A 20,000-nucleotide genomic window follows, 5' to 3' on the forward strand; every position below is an offset into this window, starting at 1 on the left:
GTTCTGAGAGTCAAAGTGAAATATTGCAATTCACTAGAAAATAATCTAAAAAAAAACATTAAAATGTCTGTTAAAGAGAAGCTAAGGTATAAATGCTTACTGTACAAACAACTTACATTTTTGAAATCACATTCATTTAAAAATATTGTGTCTGTCATAGTTGACATTTTTTTTCTCTTAGAGAGTGTGAAGACTGTGTGTGGGTGTATATTCACAGATAGTGGCCGTGTGTTGTGTTGAGTTGATATACCATGACATTTATTATATGTGTAATGTATTCTGTATGTGTCGATGTCATGGAAGCAATAACAACAAAAATTGTGTTTAATCGCTTTTGTTAATAATAGAGGTCCAAATATCACAGATATTTGTACTGCACTGCTGAGGTAGTAATGAAAATAAATATGCAAAAAAAGAAATGAAATAAATATCTATTTCTCAGATATTTCGGTATACACAAACACCTCTAGAATTTTAATATTATGAAGATTTTTATATATATATATATATGTTTACATTTATACTAGCTTATAACCTGCTATTGGGTGGCTTTTAAGCTGGTTTCTGTGGAGGGCTCTTCATTGGGCCTTGAGTCCAATAATGACACTTCATGCATTAGGTACATGTTAAATTTTATTAACTTGACCTATATTTTTCAAGCAATGAACAATTTTCATCAATCAAACACAATGATAGATATGTGAACTTGGAACTACTTACTGCAAAGCTTCATGATAAACAACATTTTTCGTTTCCCTTCCCATCGGGGTCAGTGCAATTTTTTTTTCTGTCTAACCTCTTTGTTTCTGTTGATTGTTTTCAACGATCACCACTATCGCCACCACAACTGCCATACACACACGCCGTTCAGACTTCTGACGCCACCACTATCAACACCTTTGACTTCGCTGCCTTCCCCTCCATCACCATCACCATTGTCTTTCATGTCCCTTTCTATCGCCGTCATGCTTGACCGCCTCACTACTGCCACCGCCATCATCACCGTCGCTTCTGCCTCTATCACAACTATAGCTCATACTATTACTATCACTCCATTACCATCTCAACTGTCAGCCTACTACCACCCTCACTGCCTTATGCCTACCATTACCCTCACCCTAGAAAGAGGAGTAGAAGAAATGTCATTGAATAGCAATAGCGGGAGTCAAAGTGTGACACACTGACACACAGAAATTCATTTTGGCATTTACTATTATATATATATATATATACATACATACATACATACATACATACATACATATACACACACATTACTTACCAAGTTTTGATACCTTTTTTATACATATTTGAGAGTTAAATCTTATGGATTTGTCAGAAAATGAATGACAATCTTTATGAGCCCTTTTGTCTTTCGAGACTACTGAGAAGAAAGAAGAGATAAAGTTATTCTTTCTGTTGGCGCCTTGCCTGAATGCGTTCAATAGAGTGTATTCTTTTTATAGAATATGGTTGACCAAAGTTTTGTAGGTGAATCTGACAGTTGGAAACTGAAAGAAGCCCATTGTGTGGTGTGTGTGTGTGTGTCTGTTTTTCATAGTGTTGACATCATGCATTAATTGTGAGCATGCTTTACTGTTAGTGACTTTTGTTCACAATCTTCTGTGAAAACCTGTCTGTACTACAGATAAAAACACTACTTTGCTTGGAAATGGTTGACAGTGACAGTAACAAATATCATCATCATCATCGTTTAACGTCCACTTTCCATGCTAGCATGGGTTGGACAGTTTGACTGGGGTCTGGGAAGCCAGGAGGCTGCACCAGGCCCAGTCTGATCTGGCAGTGTTTCTACAGCTGGATGCTCTTCCTAATGCCAACCACTTCGTGAGTGTAGTGGGTGCTTTTTACGTGCCACCGGAGGCTGGCAAAGGCCACGATCGGTTGGTGCTTTTTACATGCCACCGGTGCTGAGGCGGCGCTGGCAACAGCCACGTTCAGATGGTTCTTTTACATGCCACCGGCACTGGTATTACAACTACAATTTCCATTGATTTTTGATTGATATTGCCCACGAGGGTGCTAAACATATTGGGGACAAACAGGACAGGCAAGGGGATTAAGTCGATTACATCAACCTCCCCAGTGCATAACTGGTACTTATTTAATCGACCCCGAAAGGATGAAAGGCAAAGTCGACCTCAGTCAAATGACTGAAACAAGTAGATGAGAGAATGAGATATATATGTGTGTGTTCATGTGTCTCTGTTTGTTCCCCCCTCCCCCACGTCATCACTTGACAACCGATGCTGGTGTGTTTACGTCCCCGTAACTTAGTGGTTCGGCAAAATAGAACGATAGAATAAGTACTAGGCTTACAAAGAATAAGTCCTGGGGTCATTTTGCTCGACTAAAAGGCGGTGCTCCAGCATGGTCGCAGTCAAAATGACTGAAACGAGTAAAAGAGTAAAAGAGACGACAAAGCAAGACTCTCTCGGCCCGTTAGATACAGAGGCGGTTAGTTTCCTTGTAGAGTTTAGTTAAAGGATAAGTAACATTAACAGCAGTGATAGGAATACAGCATAAGTGTGTATATTTATTTGCTTGTAAATATATATATATATATATATATACATACAGTGAGTCTGTTGACAGTATATCAACTGCTGGGTGTTAAAATTCCCTGTCCGTGTCCTGAATGAGTTTACAGATTTTGTTGTTTAAACAGGATATAGATATTAATCTCCTGCAGAACATTCTTGGTTGGTGCCAAGACATTTTGCTTATGACATTGCAGACCTGGTTTGTCCAGTTGTCGGTGGTGGGGATGGTAATATCGGCTCACGTTAAGGACTTGATATGGCGCACACTGTATTCGTTATGATAAACAAGTTTCTCTGATTCTATTGTAGCAGTTACCTTGTGACTTAAATTTGATTATGTGCACATGCACGTATGCAAAAGCACTTACATTCATCAACAGCTTGCATATGCTAAAATGCATTTTATTTATATCTATGTATCTCTCTCTCTCTCTCTCCCTCTCTCTCTCTATGTCATATTAAGAAAAGTGGGTCATGCAACAGTATAACATGCTAGACCCAAACCAACAAGGGAGTTTCACTCTTGTCTTGTGACCTGCTAGATGTAGCAGCCATATTTCTTCCAACACACACACACACACACACACACACACACACACACACACAGAGGCACATATACATTGGGTGGTGTGTGTGTGTGTGTGGTTGAGTGATTAGTGCTCTGGACTGTGATCATGAGACACAGGGTTCGATTTTCCTACACTAAGCAGTGTGTTGTTTAGTCTTTGAAAGCAAAGCACTTAATTTTGTGTTGTTTCAGTCTACTCTGGTGTACTACACTATTACCTATTTCTTTACTGCCCACAAGTGGCTAAACACAGAAGGGACAAACAAGGACAGACAAACGGATTAAGTCGATTATGTTGACCCCAGTGATTAACTGGTACTTATTTAATTGACTCCGAAAGGATGAAAGGTAAAGTCGACTTCGGAGGAATTTGAACTCAGAACGTAGTGGTAGACGAAATACTGCTAAGCATTTCGCCTGGCGTGCTAACGATTCTGCCAGCTCGCCGCCTTAACACTATTACCAGTCTAGAACCAGTGAAGCCTTCTGTCATTTCAATTGTCACATCCTGGATATTCTACTGATCCCCGAGGAGAAGCACCAAGGGGGGTTGTCTTGTGTTTGCATGTGACTGCACAGGTGCCAGAAACAATTAGCAAAAAAACATGATACATGTTACCAAGTCATCATATTTCATTGTGAGTGGCATATCTATACACACACACATATATATATATAGGCACAGGTGTGTCTGTGTGGTAAGAAGTTTGCTTCCTAACTATGGTTCTGGACTCGGCCCCACTGTGTGGCACCTTTGGCTAGTGTCTTCCACTACAATTCCAAGCCAACCGAAGCCTTGTCATTTGGATTTGGTCGACTGAACTCCTTCCAACTGTTTCCATTAACCGTTCAGCACTTAGATTCCTCTGTCAAATGTAAATGCTTATTTATTTACATTGTGTTCAATTAATCATGCATTATTTCATAGTGGTGCGACTGTTTATATTTAGAATGACACTGTAGGGGAGGTGTGATAGGCTGGATCTGGCTGGTTTAATCATACAGTAAGGTAGAACATTTGGGCTGGATATCAATGGTTAACCCTTTTGTTACCGTTTATTTTGAGATGCTCTGTGTTTCTTTCAATTATTTTTAAATATAACAAAGAATTTAGTAAAATAACTTAGTTACCATTAAGCTAGTGTTAGGAACATAAATTGTGACTAAGGTTTGGTGGAAAATTTTGATTTAAAACTTATGAAAACAAGACATTTGTACTCAGAGCCAATTTCAGCCAGGTTGGTAATGAAAGGGTTAAATGTCAAAGGGTTAAAAATGGATTTATTTCGAAATGTGATTTGCATTCAATCACTTACCCCAAAACAATCTGATGCTAATCTATGGGGAGTAACTTTTCCTTTGACGATCTAACTCCTATTGATGATGATAGTAAACAGAAAATAGAAGTGCTTCAAACTGCAGACTTTGCATTTTAAGATTTGTCCAGAGTAGTTTATAAGGCAAAGAATCTTGTATGTCCTGCCCTACATTATCAGAAAAGCATACTTACACAGACATAGTTAATTCCTGATTGTCCAAATGAGATGAGCTGAGAATATGTTGTTTGGATAACTGATCTGATTGTAACTTAAAAGAAGGCAAAACGAATTTAATAATGGAACTGTGAGAACTTGTCCTGATAGTTCAAAATTTGAATAAGTGATGTGTTCATTACTGAAGTTTTACTATATTCTTCTGTGTTCTTTTATTCAAATACTTGCACTATGACCCGGTGTTGCCAGGTCATAGTGCTAGTGTATGCATATACAGCTGCGTGCGTGTGCACATAATGCGAGTACTGTCCAAATCTCCGACCAATCACATACAGCTAGCTGGCATTCAATTGGTGTATCAAGTTTTGGGCATTTTGATTGGGTTTTGAATAGAAAATTCACAAAAAAGTCATTTCTATTGACGTTTTAATGGCTGGGGAAATGTAAAGAGTGCACAACCACCCTTGGGTGGTTTTGAATGACCATAGAAAGTATGAGACCTCTAACTGAAAAATTGTGGATTTATATAAAGGATACACACACACACACAGGCATTTTGCTGTTTATATATATAGAGATTCTTCTAGCCATTGCTAATCATCTCTTTTTAACCAAATTCAGTGGCTATACATATACACACAAGAATACATACATACTGTCTGGCTAAAGGTTAGGGTATTCAACTCCTTATGTGTTCATAATATTGGTGGTCATGATACTGTGAGGTCAGTTCTTGAAAAAACAGTCTAATTGTTTGTAGACAACTGGACAGCCGTGGACACATCTTTTTCTTGAATGGTGTGTCAGTTTTGGAGAAATTCTTGATATTGAATCACCTTATTTGGAATTAGTTGCTATCACCTCAAGGCATTTGTTTACTCTTCTTTCGAAGAGAAGATAATTTAAAAACATCAGGAATTTTAGGAATGGCATCCAACCATAGAAACTATGTCAAAGCTGATATTAGAGCTCAAAGCAGTCCTGAGACTTGTATCCTCTCAAACCATTCAACCCATGCCAGCATGGAAAACAGACATTAACAGATAATGCTGATAGTGTGTGTGTGTGCATGCGTATGTGTCTGTGTGTGTGTGTGTATGTATAATTGTATGTGTACATACACATACATACACATGAAAACATACATAACATAAACATACATACAAAGATAAGAATCTAAGATGATAGTGACCTATTGACTTGCTTGAAGTAGCAGCTAAATCTTCAAATAACACCCTACTGTGTCTTTAAAAAAAGAGCACATTGTATAATACTGTTTTTGATACACTATCTGAAATCAAGACAGGATGGTCATATCAGGAACACCTTTGGTTAAAAGTCTTCTCTATCAGACAAGAACAAAATAGTTATTTGTCTTTATCTTTTTTGCAGATATTCCTCACTCAGTACCAATTCCATTAGAAAACATTTTGAAATGCTACTTTCCAGTTTTAATTGTTTGTTTTAAAAGTTCCTGTTTTCTTCCTCACATACCATATACGTATTTTCTAGAGAGGTGTGGTGGAATGTTACCAAAATTTCTTTCTTCCTGCATTTCCAAACTTCCTCAAGTCTTTCTCAGCTCATGAAAAGTTGGCAATGGTTCACCAACACATTAGTCCACACACATATATATATACATACATACATACATACATACATAGACACACATGCATAGATAAATACATACATATATACACATATACATATATATATATATATATATGTACAGACACATGCATAGATAAATACATACATATATACACATATACATACATATATATATACACACACACATATACATATACACACATACATATATACTCATTATACACATATATATATATATATATATATATATACACACACATACACACACACTTACATATATACACACACACACACACACATATATACACACACACACACACAAATGCATATATATTAATAAGAATTAAGAATACTTTGTTTGTGAGAAGCATCTTATTACCTCTCCCTCTCCCTCTACGTGTATGTGTGTGTTTGTCTGCATTATCGTGTGTGTGTGTATATGCGGCAGGCATAATTTTCATTCACATTCCATCATCACAAGACTCTTCCTCTTTATCTGTTTCTCTCTTTCTCCCGCTTCTTTCATTGTCTTTAGCTTAAAACAAGATATGCCGATGCCGATAATAATGGTTTCAAATTTTGACGCAAGGCCAACAATTTCAGGACAGGGGGCATCAGTCAGTTCGACCCCTGAAAGGATATGAAAGGCGGTGAGCTGGCAGAAATGTTAGCACGCCGGGTGAAATGCGTAGCCGTATTTCGTCTGTCGTTACGTTCTGAGTTTCAAATTCTGCCGAGGTCGACTTTGCCTTTCATCCTTTCGGGGTCGATAAATTAAGTACCAGTTACGCACTGGGGGTCGATGTAATCGACTTAATCCGTTTGTCTGTCCTTGTTTGCCCCCTCTGTGTTTAGCCCCTTTGTGGGTAGTAAAGAAATAGACATGAATGGCAAAGTTGACCTCGTTTGAATTTGTACTCAGAATGCAATGTTGGACAAAATGCTACTAAGCATTTCCCCCAGCATGGGATGAGGGGCACTAGTCGATGACATTAATTCCAGTGTTGCTCTGGTCCTTAATTTATTTGACCCCAGAAAGGATGAAAGTCGACAATGGCAGAATGTAAAGACAGATGATATACAGCCAAACACTTTGCCGGGCATGCTAATGATTCTGCCAGCTTGCCACCTTAGTAGTAGTTGTAATAATAATAATAATAATAATAATAACCCTTTCTACTTTAGGCATAAGGTCTGAAATTTGAGGGAAGGGATTAAGTCAATTACATTGACCCCTGTGTTTCACTGGTACCTATTTAATCGACCCCGAAAGGATGAAAGGCAGAGTCGACCACGGCGGAATTTGAACTCAGAACGTAGTGACAGTCGAAATAATAATAATAATAATAATAATAACAACAATAATAATAATGATTATAGTTTCAAAATTTGCCACAAGGACAGCAATTTTGTGGGGTGAGGGGTTGAGTTGATTATGTCAAACCCAGTGTTCAACTGGTACTTATTTTATCAACCCCAAAAGCATAATAATAATAATAATAATATATTTCTTTACTGCCCACAAGGGGCTAAACACAGAGGGGACAAACAAGGACAGACAAAGGGATTAAGTCGATTACATCGACCCCAGTGCGAAACTGGTACTTTATTTATCGATCCCGAAAGGATGAAAGGCAAAGTCAACCTCGGCGAAATTTGAATTCAGAATGCAACGGCAAACGCAATACCGCCAAGCATTTCGCCAATAATAATTTCTTTTAATATGCATTTACTTTGAGGATAACAGTGGGTGCTACCCTTTCATAGATACCCATTAACCATCCATGGAAACATTGCTTAAATAGCTTTGCAACCACGGATATGGCAAAGATATTGCAACCACAGATATGGCAATGGCAAAATTCTGTGATGGAGAAGACCTGTTGAGCCCATGCAAGCATAGGAACAAAAAAAAAAAAACAAAATGGATATAAAATGATGAGAATGTGGATGTCTTTATACAGGGGGTGGTGTTCGTGTTTTTTTTTTTTATTCTTCATTCTGTTTATTCCTTTACAAGGTAATAACTTCTCCCTTTTTTATATTTTTGTCCTGCTCTCCTCTTTGTCAGCATGTCTTCGCTTACTGACAAAGGAAAGTCTTTCTTTACCTCCTAACATGTCAGTAGGTAAAACGGTAAAGACGTGTCTCTACCTAATGTCATGTCAGGTCTTTCCTTTAAATAACACGTCAATCATTGCTTTTTTTCAGTTTATTTTGATAGCCATGTCATTTTCTATTTTCTGATGTAGTGCTCGCTTCAATCAGACATTTGAAGAAGAAACGAAGAAGTAAGTCGTGTATGAGTTAAATACACAAACCCAGTTTAAATACAGGCCGAAATTTACTTAGTTGTTTTTATAATTCAACCAGGAATGTGTGTGTGTTTAGTGTTTAACTGTTGGAAAAAGAGTACTCAATATCATAGTGGAGACTAATATGTTTTATTTTGGTTCAGTCAGTCTTTTTGCTGCTCTGAGCTTCACAAATCGTAACTTGGTCTAAAGAATCCCTGTACACCTACAGGTGAAACTCAGAAGTGTAAGACTGTTTCCAAATTGATGACTGGTATCCGTGCTAGCGGGGTGCAAAGAGCACCATACGAGTGTGATCATTGACAGAGTGGCTAACCGGCTCCTCATGCCAGTGGCACGTAAAAGACACCATTCGAGCGTGATCGTTACCAGCATCGCCTTACTGGCACCTGTGCCGGTGGCATGTGTAAAAGATTCAAGCGAGGTTGTTGCCAGTACCTCCTGACTGGCACATAAAAGCACCCACTACACTTTCGGAGTGGTTGGTGTTAGGAAGGGCATCCAGCTGTTGAAACTCTGCCAGATCAAGATTGAAGCCTGGTGCAGCCATCTGGTTCACCAGCCCTCAGTTAAATCGTCCAACCCATGCTAGCATGGAAAGCGGACGTTAAAAAATGATGAGAATGATGATGATGACACACACACAAATACACACACACTCACACAGATTTGAGATTCAAATAGGAAAATATAAACTCAAAACATGATTTTTCAATAAGTACCAACACCTGAAACTATCACCCCTTGAGTCACTCTGTAAGTTCTGCTCATTATTAATCAAAACACACACAGACATTGTCATCAGGCTGCAGCCATGCTGGAGCACCACCCTGAATTTTTGATTGAATGAATTGACCTCAGTACTTACTTTTCAAGGCTGGTACTTATTCTGTCAGTCTCTTTTGATGAACCACTAAGTCACAAGGACACAAACACACCAAAACCAGTTGTCAAATAGTGGTGTTGAGGTACAAACACATACAGACACACACAGTTGAGTAAAACCAAAATTGTAGCTGGGCCAGTGGCCCCTGTCTGGCTCCGGTGCCAGTGGCATGTAAAAAGCACCATCTGAATGTGGTCGATGCCAGTGCCCCACCGACTGGCTCACATGCCGGAGGCACATAAAATGTACTATCCAAACGTAATCGATGCCAGGGTCACCTGACTGGCTCCCGTGCCGGTGACACATAAAAAGCGCCCACTGCACTCACAGAGTGGTTGGCATTAGGAAGGGCATCCAGCTGTAGAAACTCTGCCAGATCAGATTGGAGCCTGGTGCTGCAGCTGCTGACTTTCCAGACCTCAGTCAAACCTTCCAACCCATACCAGCATGGAAGACAGACATTAAACGATGATGATGATGATAATACATACATATATATATATATATATATATATATATATATACATACACTATGGGCTTCTTTCAGTTTCTGTCTACCAAATCCACTCTCAAGGCTTTGGTCGTCTCGAGGCTCTTGTAGAAAACACTTGGCATGTAGTGGGACCGAACTGGGAACCATTTGATTGGGAAGCAAGCTTCTTACCACACGGACATGTCTACGCCTATTCATATTCTTGGTGGAATCATAAAATAAATAAATAAATAAATTATAATGGTATTTTAAATAGTTTTATGTATTTAAGTAATACAACTTCCTTTGTTTTGTTTTTTTCAAAGGATTGATAGATGCTAGTGCTAGCACACTATTAGAAAACAGGAATGACATCACTCTGGATGTGTGTGTTAATATATGTGTATATATATATATATATGTGTGTGTGTGTGTATGTGTGTGAGTGTGTATGGTGACTGTGACTTATTGTCATTTCTGTGAAATGTCACAATGACACTAATTATATCAATATCACTCCAAAATTTCATTAAGAATTGATAGAAAATGCATGAATGAGAAAGCCACTGAATTTTATCAAGTTTTGCATAGAGAATTTACTTAAAATGAATACCTGTTATTCTTGAAGATTTAATATATAATTATTTTTCTTTTGTTGTTTTTTTTGTTTTTGAATTCTTTTTTTTTTTTTGCTTGTATCTGTTTTTCATTTTAATTTTACACTTTTCTAATTCCATTCAATGATTTGTAGATTTTAAAATATATAATATCTTTTAGGAGATAAATGTAGTGATTAGATTTGTTAAATTAAATAATTGCTTAATTGCTACCATTTAATGCAATAAAAATAAGATGTTCTTGTAAATTACTACATCCAGATAATACAATACACACACACACACACACACACACATATATATACATATAGACATACTATTTGGATATACTAATTTATAGGGTGATATGTGTGTATTTTTGTATATATATTTGTGAGTGTAGTGGGTGTAGCCAATCTAAGCTTCGTAAGGAATCTTACAGTCTCTTGTTTGATCCTATTCTGTGGCATTTTGGGGAAATGTCTTTTACCAAATACTTTGTTGTGCTTATGCTTTGCAATTTGAAATTGAGTTGATAAAAATTCTCTGGAAGTTCATTGGGTGGACTGTATTTGTTATTAATTCAAAGTCTTTGTTACATTAGATTAATTCTTCCAGTCGTAGATACCTCTATTGGTGGAATGCCCAGCTGAATCTGTGAGCCAGCATTTCATTTCAGTTGACCAACCAACCAGAAGATTCATTTGTCTTTGAATCTAACAAAGACTCTTGTACTTTTACTTCAATGACGTTCGTTACATTTAAAACTAGTACACCTTCGTTAGCTTCGTTTTTATTTACCATATTTACTCACTAGTATTGTGAGTAAATTAATTCTAAACATCAGGACCAAAAATGGTTGTGTACCACTGGTAAAGAAAGCATGCAGTGTTACTATCACTCTTGAGCGTGTTTGTCCTATTAGTAGGCATTGTCGTTATCATCATCATCTCATCATCAATTTAACATCCAATTTCCCAGGCTTGCAGTATTCATTGAAGCGGATTATCTGGTACTGGATGCCATTCCTGTAACCAACACTCAACTGCTTCCAAGCAGGGGCAATATTTTTCCATGTCCAGCTCTCAGTCAAACCATCCAACCCATGCCAGCGTGGAAAGCAGACGTTAAATGACAATGATTATTATTATTATCATTATATACACACACACGCACATACAACAGGCTTCTTTCAGTTTCCATCTACCAAATCCACTCACAAGACTTTGATTGGCCCAAGGCTACAGTAAAAGACATTTGCCCAAAGTGCCATGCAGTGGGACTGAACCCGGAACTATGTGGTTGGGAAGCAAGCTTCTTACTGCACAGCCACACCTGTGCCTATATTTTCTTATTAATATTTAGCAGAAACAGCTGAGTGACTCAGGTCACAAATTCCATGTGTTGGCACTTATCACTTACATATATTTGGTCTTACTTGTCACGCATGAAGACTTACTTTGGATGCATAATTCTACTTACATTTACTGGTGTCTAATCGTTGGATATTCTTAACCAAATTCTTTTAAAGCTGAGTGCTTCATTGATATCTGCCTGAATTTTTTTAAATCCCTTTCTCTTCTAACCAGTAACATATATAAGTTAACAGGATGAAATATTTACTCACTTTTAGACTCAGTTTGGAGCCCACATCATGTTAGAGATTGTGTTGTACTTAAGTAAATACTGTTAAATTTGCTTGTTTTCTACTTACATATTTCAGCATAGAGATGTAGATCTCTTTCTTTCTTTCTTTCTTTCTTTTATATCCCTTCATTACAGAGAAGATGTCAGTTGTTATTCTTATATAACAAAAACACTACTGTCTAAACAGCAGTCAGTCTCTGGTACTTTAAATACACTTTTGTTTGTTGTTACAGTCTGGTTTTCTTAACTGCTGCTCATTCAGGCGTAACACATTCTTGTGTAATAAGCTTTTGATCTTTGGTTGTGGTACACTAATGAAGCTACATGTCATTTCCTTGATAGGTTCTCTGCTCTCACCTCTAATGAATCGGTCTTTTTTCTATGAGTTTGTGTACCTCTGCTATTACCTGTTTCTCATCTACAGTCAGATTGTTTTGAGCCTTGTCTAGTGCAGTCCTGCATTACCCTATTTTGCTACAGCCACGAGAAATAACAGCCAATGTCCCTCAAATCCCATCCTTCTGTCCTCCTCATCATCATTGTTTTAACATTTGCTTTTTCTTACTGGCAGCCTCTTTATAGTTGTATACCATTTCCATCACTAATCCTCACACATTTCCAAAAACATGTTTTTCGTTCATCATCATCATCATCATCATCGTTGTTTAACGTCTGCTTTCCATGCTAGCATGGGTTGGATGATTTGACTGAGGGCTGGTGAACCAGATGGCTGCACCAGGCTCCAATCTTGATCTGGCAGAGTTTCTACAGCTGGATGCCCTTCCTAACGCCAACCACTCCGAGAGTGTAGTGGGTGCTTTTTACGTGCCATCGGCTCGGGTGCCAGTCAGGTGGTACTGGCAACGACCTCGCTCAAATCTTTTTACACATGCCACCAGCACAGGTGCCAGTAAGGCGATGCTGGCAATGATCACGCTCGGATGGTGCTCTTAGCACCCTACCAACACAGGGCTCAAGTGCCAGTAAGGCGACTGTAGATTGGAAACAAATGAGGTGGCTTGTAATTTGGTGACCATTCTTCAACCCTCACAGAATGTTAAGAGAGACACTCACTCTCATTTACACACACACACACACACACACACGTTGATGCAAACAGGAAAAATTGAACTCAAAATATGAGTATATGTGTATTTTTTTATTTAGGAGAAATAACAGTGATTCAAGTTTCATAAGTGCTAACACATGGAACTCTTGAACCTGGATCACTCTGTTACTTCTTCCAAATACAAATATATATACATTCTTTTATTGTTTTACATGTTTCAGTCATTTGACTGTGGCCATGCTGGAGCACCACCTTTATTTGAACAAATCGACCCCAGGACTTATTCTTTGTAAGCGTAGTACTTATTCTGTCTCTTTTGCTGAATCACTAGGCTACGGGGATGTAAACACACTAACATTGACACACACATACATATATATGATGGGTTTCTTTCAGTTTCTTCTACCAGATCCACTCACAAGGCTTTGGTTGGCCCAAGGCTATAGTAGAAGACACTTGCCCAATGTGCCTCGCAGAGGGACTGTACTTGGAACCATGTCTTACCACACAGCCACTCCGTGCCTATATAATATATATATATATATATATATATATATATTATACTCTTTTACTTGTTTCAGTCATTTGACTGCAGTCATGTTGGAGCACCTCCTTTAGTCGAACAAATTGCCCCCAGGACTTATTTTTTGTAAGCCTAGTACTTATTCTAGCAGTCTCTTTTGCTGAACTGCTAAGTTATGGGGATGTAAACACACCAGCATCGGTTGTCAAGCGATGTTTGCGGGGGGGGGGGGGCAAACAGAGACACACAAACACACACACATTAATATATATATATATATATATACATACATATATACGACGGGTTCTTTCAGTTCCATCTACCAAATCTACTCACAAGGCTTTGGTTTGCCCAAGGCTATAGTAGAAGACACTTGCCCAAGGTGCCATGCAGTGGGACTGAACTAGAACCATGTGGTTGGTAAGCTAGCTACTTACCACGCAGCCACTCCTATATATGTATGTGTATGTATGTATGCATATATATATATATATATATATATATATATATATATATATGATGGCTTCTTTCAGTTTGTCCACCAAATCCCCTCATGGGGCTTTGGTTGGTCCAGGACTATAGTAAGGTACTTGCTGAAGGTGCTGTATAGTGCAGTTGAACTTGAATCCATATGGTTAAGAAACAGACTCCTTAACTTCTTGACCATACAGTCATGCCTATCTTACAAGGAAAGCCACTTTGGACAAAGCTTAATTTAGGTATGCAGAAAGTCTACCTGACAGTATGGTTATGGCTGGATCCCATTTGGTTATCGCTATGCTTGACCTGGGCTGACATGGAATTCAAAAACCATGATATAACAGTCATTCCTACAACACTCTGTCTTTTTGAGTGACATGTCAGTTACTTGAATAAAGGCAAGCTGATACAGATTAAAAGAGGAGGAATGGTAGGACCTGCAAAAATATTCAGAATCTGTATTATTAAAATGGAGACGAGAATAGTGATAGTGTTGTCTCTAAACTGCTACCCACCACCCCATCGAGCCATACCTCCATCCATCCATATATACATACATACATACATTTGTCCGTGGAGGCACATGGCCTAGTAGTTAGAGCAGCGGACTCACGGTCGAGGGATTGCAGGTTCGAATTTCAGACCGGGTGATGTGTGTGTTTATGAGCGAAAACACCTAAGCTCCACGCGGCTCCAGCAGAAGGTAATGGCGAACTTCTGCTGACTCTTTCGTCACAACATTCTCTCACTTTTTTCTCCTGCATCTTGCAGCTCACCTGTGACGGACCGGCCAAGAAACCTATACGCCAAGAAACCGGGAAACCGGCCCTTATGAGCCAGGCATGGCTTGAGAAGGAACAAACAGCAAATACATTTGTCTGTGTCTCTTGGCACACAACATACATTCTACCCAACATGGAAAAGATGAACATCTCACATCATTAGCTTATTCTGACTTAGCTTCGTTTTGTTATTACATTAAGAAAACACTGAAGCAAGTCATACTTGAAATGAAGTGATTGTAGATGTTAAAAAATAAATAAATAGAATTTAAAAAATAAAAAGCAAAAAATTATTAAAAAAATAATGGCAAACAAATAAAATCTGTTCTAAAGAAAGGCAAAAAAAAAAAAACCAAAAAAATTGGTTGCAATTTTCTGGGCCAAGGTCCTTTGAAGTAACAGTCTGGTTTTTGTGCCACTCTAACCAATGGTGTTAGTCGTATGATGATACCATTGCACCCAGAGTTGTGTAAAAGGAAAGTCGAGTATGGAATGTCTTGAACTGTTATAAGTGTTCTTTAGAGGAATCAGGCTACACTGGTGCTTTCTTATCTGATTAAGCTTCAGGCTGTGTGTGTGCGTGTTTTATGTGAGAGTGTAAATATGTGTAATTTGGTCAGAGCTGAAGATGGTCTCACTATCCCCACCCGTTCTGTGTTTTTGGCATTAAAGAAATCAAATAAGATGGAAATTAGTGGGGGAGGGGAATATAATCCCCCCCCCGCTCCACTGCCAACCGTCACCACCACTTCCCTCCCTTCATCACCACCGTCTCTATCATCACAAATTTCTACGTGTAACAAAGTTGAGAACCTTGGTTACCGCTTTTCATATTTGTTCTGTATGTCTTTGTGTGTGTTGTATATATATATATATATATATATATATATATATATAGACATATATGTATGTATATATATGAATATATATGTAGTTATGTATATATATATGAATATGTATGTATGTATTATATATGAATATATATGTATGTATGTATGTATATATATGAATATATATGTATGTTATGTATGTATAATATGAATATATATGTATGTATATATATATATATATGAATATATATGTATGTATGTATATATATATGAATATATATGTATGTATGTATATATATATATATATGAATATATATGTATGTATATATATGAATATATATGTATGTATATATATGAATATATATGTATGTATATATATGAATATATATGTATGTATATATGATATATCTATGTATGTATGTATATATATAGAATATATATGTATGTATGTATCATCATCATCATCATCTCATTTAACGTCCGCTTTCCATGCTAGCATGGTTGGACGGTTCAACTGGGGTCTGGGGAGCCGAAGCTGCACCAGTCCAGTCAGATCTGGCAGTGTTTCTACAGCTGGATGCCCTTCCTAACGCCAACCACTCCGAGAGTGTAGTGGGTGATTTTATGTGCCACCGACACAGGTGCCAGACGAGGCTGGCAGACGGCCACGCTCGGATGGTGTTTTTTATGTGCCACCGACACAGGTGCCACGAGGCTGGCAGACGGCCACGCTCGTATGGTGGTTTTTATGTGCCACCGACACAGGTGCCAGACGAGGCTGGCAGACGGCCACGCTCGGATGGTGTTTTTATGTGCCACCGACACAGGTGCCAGATGAGGCTGGCAAACGGCCACGATCGGATGGTGCTTGTTACGTGCCCACAGCACGGAGGCCAGTCAATGCGGTACTGGCTACGGCCACGTTCGGATGGTTTTCTTATGTGCCACGTGCCACCGGCACTGGTACCACAAAGATACAAATTCCATTGATGTTCATCTATTTTGATTTGTTTTGATTTTCACTTGCCTCAACAGGTCTTCACAAGTGTCACAAGAAGGAAGGTATGCACAGGTGGACTGACTACGTCCAGGTAGGGGCCATGGGTTATGGGCTGACTAGTCTTGCCGGGTCTTCGGATGGTGTTTTTATGTGCCACCGACACAGGTGCTAGATGAGGCTGGCGAACGGCCACGATCGGATGGGTTTGTCATGTGCCCACCGCACTGACTACGGCACTGATGGATTTCTTGTGTGCCACAGGCACTGGTACCACAAGATACAAATTCCATTGATGTTCATCTATTTTGTCTATTTTGATTTGATTTTCACTTGCCTCAACCGGTCTTCACAAGTGTCACAAGAAGGAAGGTATGCACAGGTGGACTGACTAGTCTTGCCGGGTCTTCGGAAGGTGTTTTTATGTGCCACCGACACAGGTGCCAGATGAGGCTGGCGAACGGCCATGATCGGATGGTGTTTGTTACGTGCCCACAGCACGGAGGCCGGTTGATGCGGAACTGGCTACGGCCACGTTCGGATGGTTCTCTTGTGTGCCACCGGCACTGGTACCACAAAGTGTGTGCCACCGGCACTGGTACCACAAAGTGTGTGCCACCGGCACTGGTACCACAAAGATACAGATTCCATTGATGTTCATCTATTTTGATTTGTTTGATTGATTTTCACTTGCCTCAACAGGTCTTCACAAGTGTCACAAGAAGGAAGGTATGCACAGGTGGACTGACTACGTCCCAGGTAGGGGCATGGGTTATGGCCTGACTAGTTGCCGGGTCTTCGGATGGTGTTTTTTGTGCCACCGACACAGGTGCTAGATGAGGCTGGCGAACGGCCACGATCGGATGGTGTTTGTCATGTGCCCACAGCACGGAGGCCAGTCGATGCGGTACTGGCTACGGCCACTTTCGGATGGTTTTCTCTTGTGTGCCACCGGCACTGGTACCACAAAGATACAAATTCCATTGATGTTCATCTATTTTGATTTGTTTTGATTTGATTTTGATTTTGATTTTCACTTGCCTCAACAGGCCTTCACAAGTATCACAAGGAGGAAGGTATGCACAGGTGGACTGACTACGTCCCAGGTAGGGGCCTGGGTTATGGCTGACTAGTCTTGCCGGGTCTTCGGATGGTGTTTTTATGTGCCACCGACACAGGTGCTAGATGAGGCTGCGAACGGCCACGACCGGATGGTGTTTGTTATGTGCCCACAGCACGATGGCCAGTGATGCGGTACTGACTACGGCCATGTTCGGATGGATTCTTGTGTGCCACCGGCACTGGTACCACAAGCGGTACTGACTACTTTTATGTGCCACCGACACAGGTGCTAGATGAGGCTGGCAAACGGCCACGACGGATGGTGTTTGTTATGTGCCCACAGCACGATGGCGAGTGATGCGGTAGACTACGGCCACGTTCGGATGGATTATGAATATATATGTATGTATGTAATATATATGAATATATATGTATGTATGTATATAATATATGAATATATAGTGATGTATGTATATATATATGAATATATATGTATGTATGTATATATATATATATGAATATATATATATGTATATATATGAATATATATGTATGTATATATATGAATATATATGTATGTATGTATATATATGAATATATATATATGTATGTATATATATGAATATATATATATGTATGTATATATATGAATATATATATATGTATATATATGAATATATATGTATGTTATATATATGAATATATATGTATGTATGAATATATATGTATGTATATATATATGAATATATATGTATGTATATATATATATGAATATGTATGTATGTATATATATGAATATGTATGTATGTATATATATGAATATGTATGTTATATATGAATAGTATGTATGTATATATATGAATATGTATGTATATATATGAATAATATGCATGTATATATATATGTATGTATATATATGAATATATATGTATGTATTATATATATGTATGTATGTATATATAGAATATATATGTATGTATATATTATATATGTATGTATGTATATATATATATGAATTATATGTATGTATATATATATATATGTATGTATGTATATATATGATATATATGTATGTATATATATATAGTATGTATGTATACATATGAATATATGTATGTATATAATATATGTATGTATGTATATATATGAATATATATGTATATATATATGTATGTATGTATATATATGAATATATATATATGTATGTATATATATATATATGTATGTATGTATATGTATGTATATATATATATATGTATGTATGTATATATATGAATATGTATGTATGTATATATATATATGTAAATAGTATGTGTATAATATATATAATATGATGTATATTATATGTGAATATGTATGTGTATATATATATATATATATGTGTGAATATATGTATGTATGTATGTGTATATATGTATGTATGTATGTGTATATATGTATGTATGTATGTGTATATATGTATGTATGTATGTGTATATATATATGTATGTATGTGTATATATATATATATATATGTATGTATGTAGATAAAGTGTGTGTGTGTATATATGTATACACATATATACATACATGGACATGACCACCACAGCAAATAGCATAGCACTTACAGAAACACACCCGAGACCAGATATAGCAAATGCAGAAATACACATACCACAGTATGTTGTATAACGGACCGACAGAAAGAACGGAGTCATGGTGGAGTTGCTATGTACATCCACGAAGACCTCATACCCAGGTCCTTTCGTCCCACTCAAATTCAGTGACACACTAACTGTACATATAAGACAACTCGATGTAGTTATATATACTACATAACACCCTCCAGATGCACCGAATCATGTAGGCAACTTTGAAGACTGCCTTACAAAAATAGAAGTTCTAGTCACATTAGAACAACACATAAGGGTACTTCTTAAGGGAGACTTCAATCTGCCCAATGTCAGATGGCCTGAGGGCCATTCTCTCCCAGGAATGGCACGATGCGAACAAGGACAGGTGAAGTCCCTCCTGAACCTTATCAACATTTTGTACATGGAACAAATTGTACTCCAACCAACCAGGGCAGGTAACATACTGGATATCTGCTCCACAAATAATATGGA

The 20,000-nt window shown here is 38.0% G+C and overlaps 2 long non-coding RNA genes across 2 annotated transcripts in view; one reads left to right on the forward strand and one right to left on the reverse strand.

Annotated features, from left to right (window-relative positions):
• The window catches only part of LOC118767279, a 156,843-nt gene that overhangs the window by 48,965 nt on the left and 87,878 nt on the right, over nucleotides 1-20,000 (forward strand). The gene's annotated exons all lie outside the window — the stretch shown is intronic.
• On the reverse strand, nucleotides 2,027-7,570 carry LOC118767280. The gene is made up of 2 exons (XR_005003187.1): nucleotides 7,529-7,570; nucleotides 2,027-2,161 (listed from the first exon to the last, which is right to left on the reverse strand). It is a non-coding gene; the product is annotated as an uncharacterized LOC118767280 (long non-coding RNA).

The sequence above is a fragment of the Octopus sinensis genome, linkage group LG20 (genome assembly GCF_006345805.1).
Source record: "Octopus sinensis linkage group LG20, ASM634580v1, whole genome shotgun sequence".
In the NCBI taxonomy this organism is placed as follows: Eukaryota; Metazoa; Mollusca; class Cephalopoda; order Octopoda; family Octopodidae; genus Octopus; species Octopus sinensis.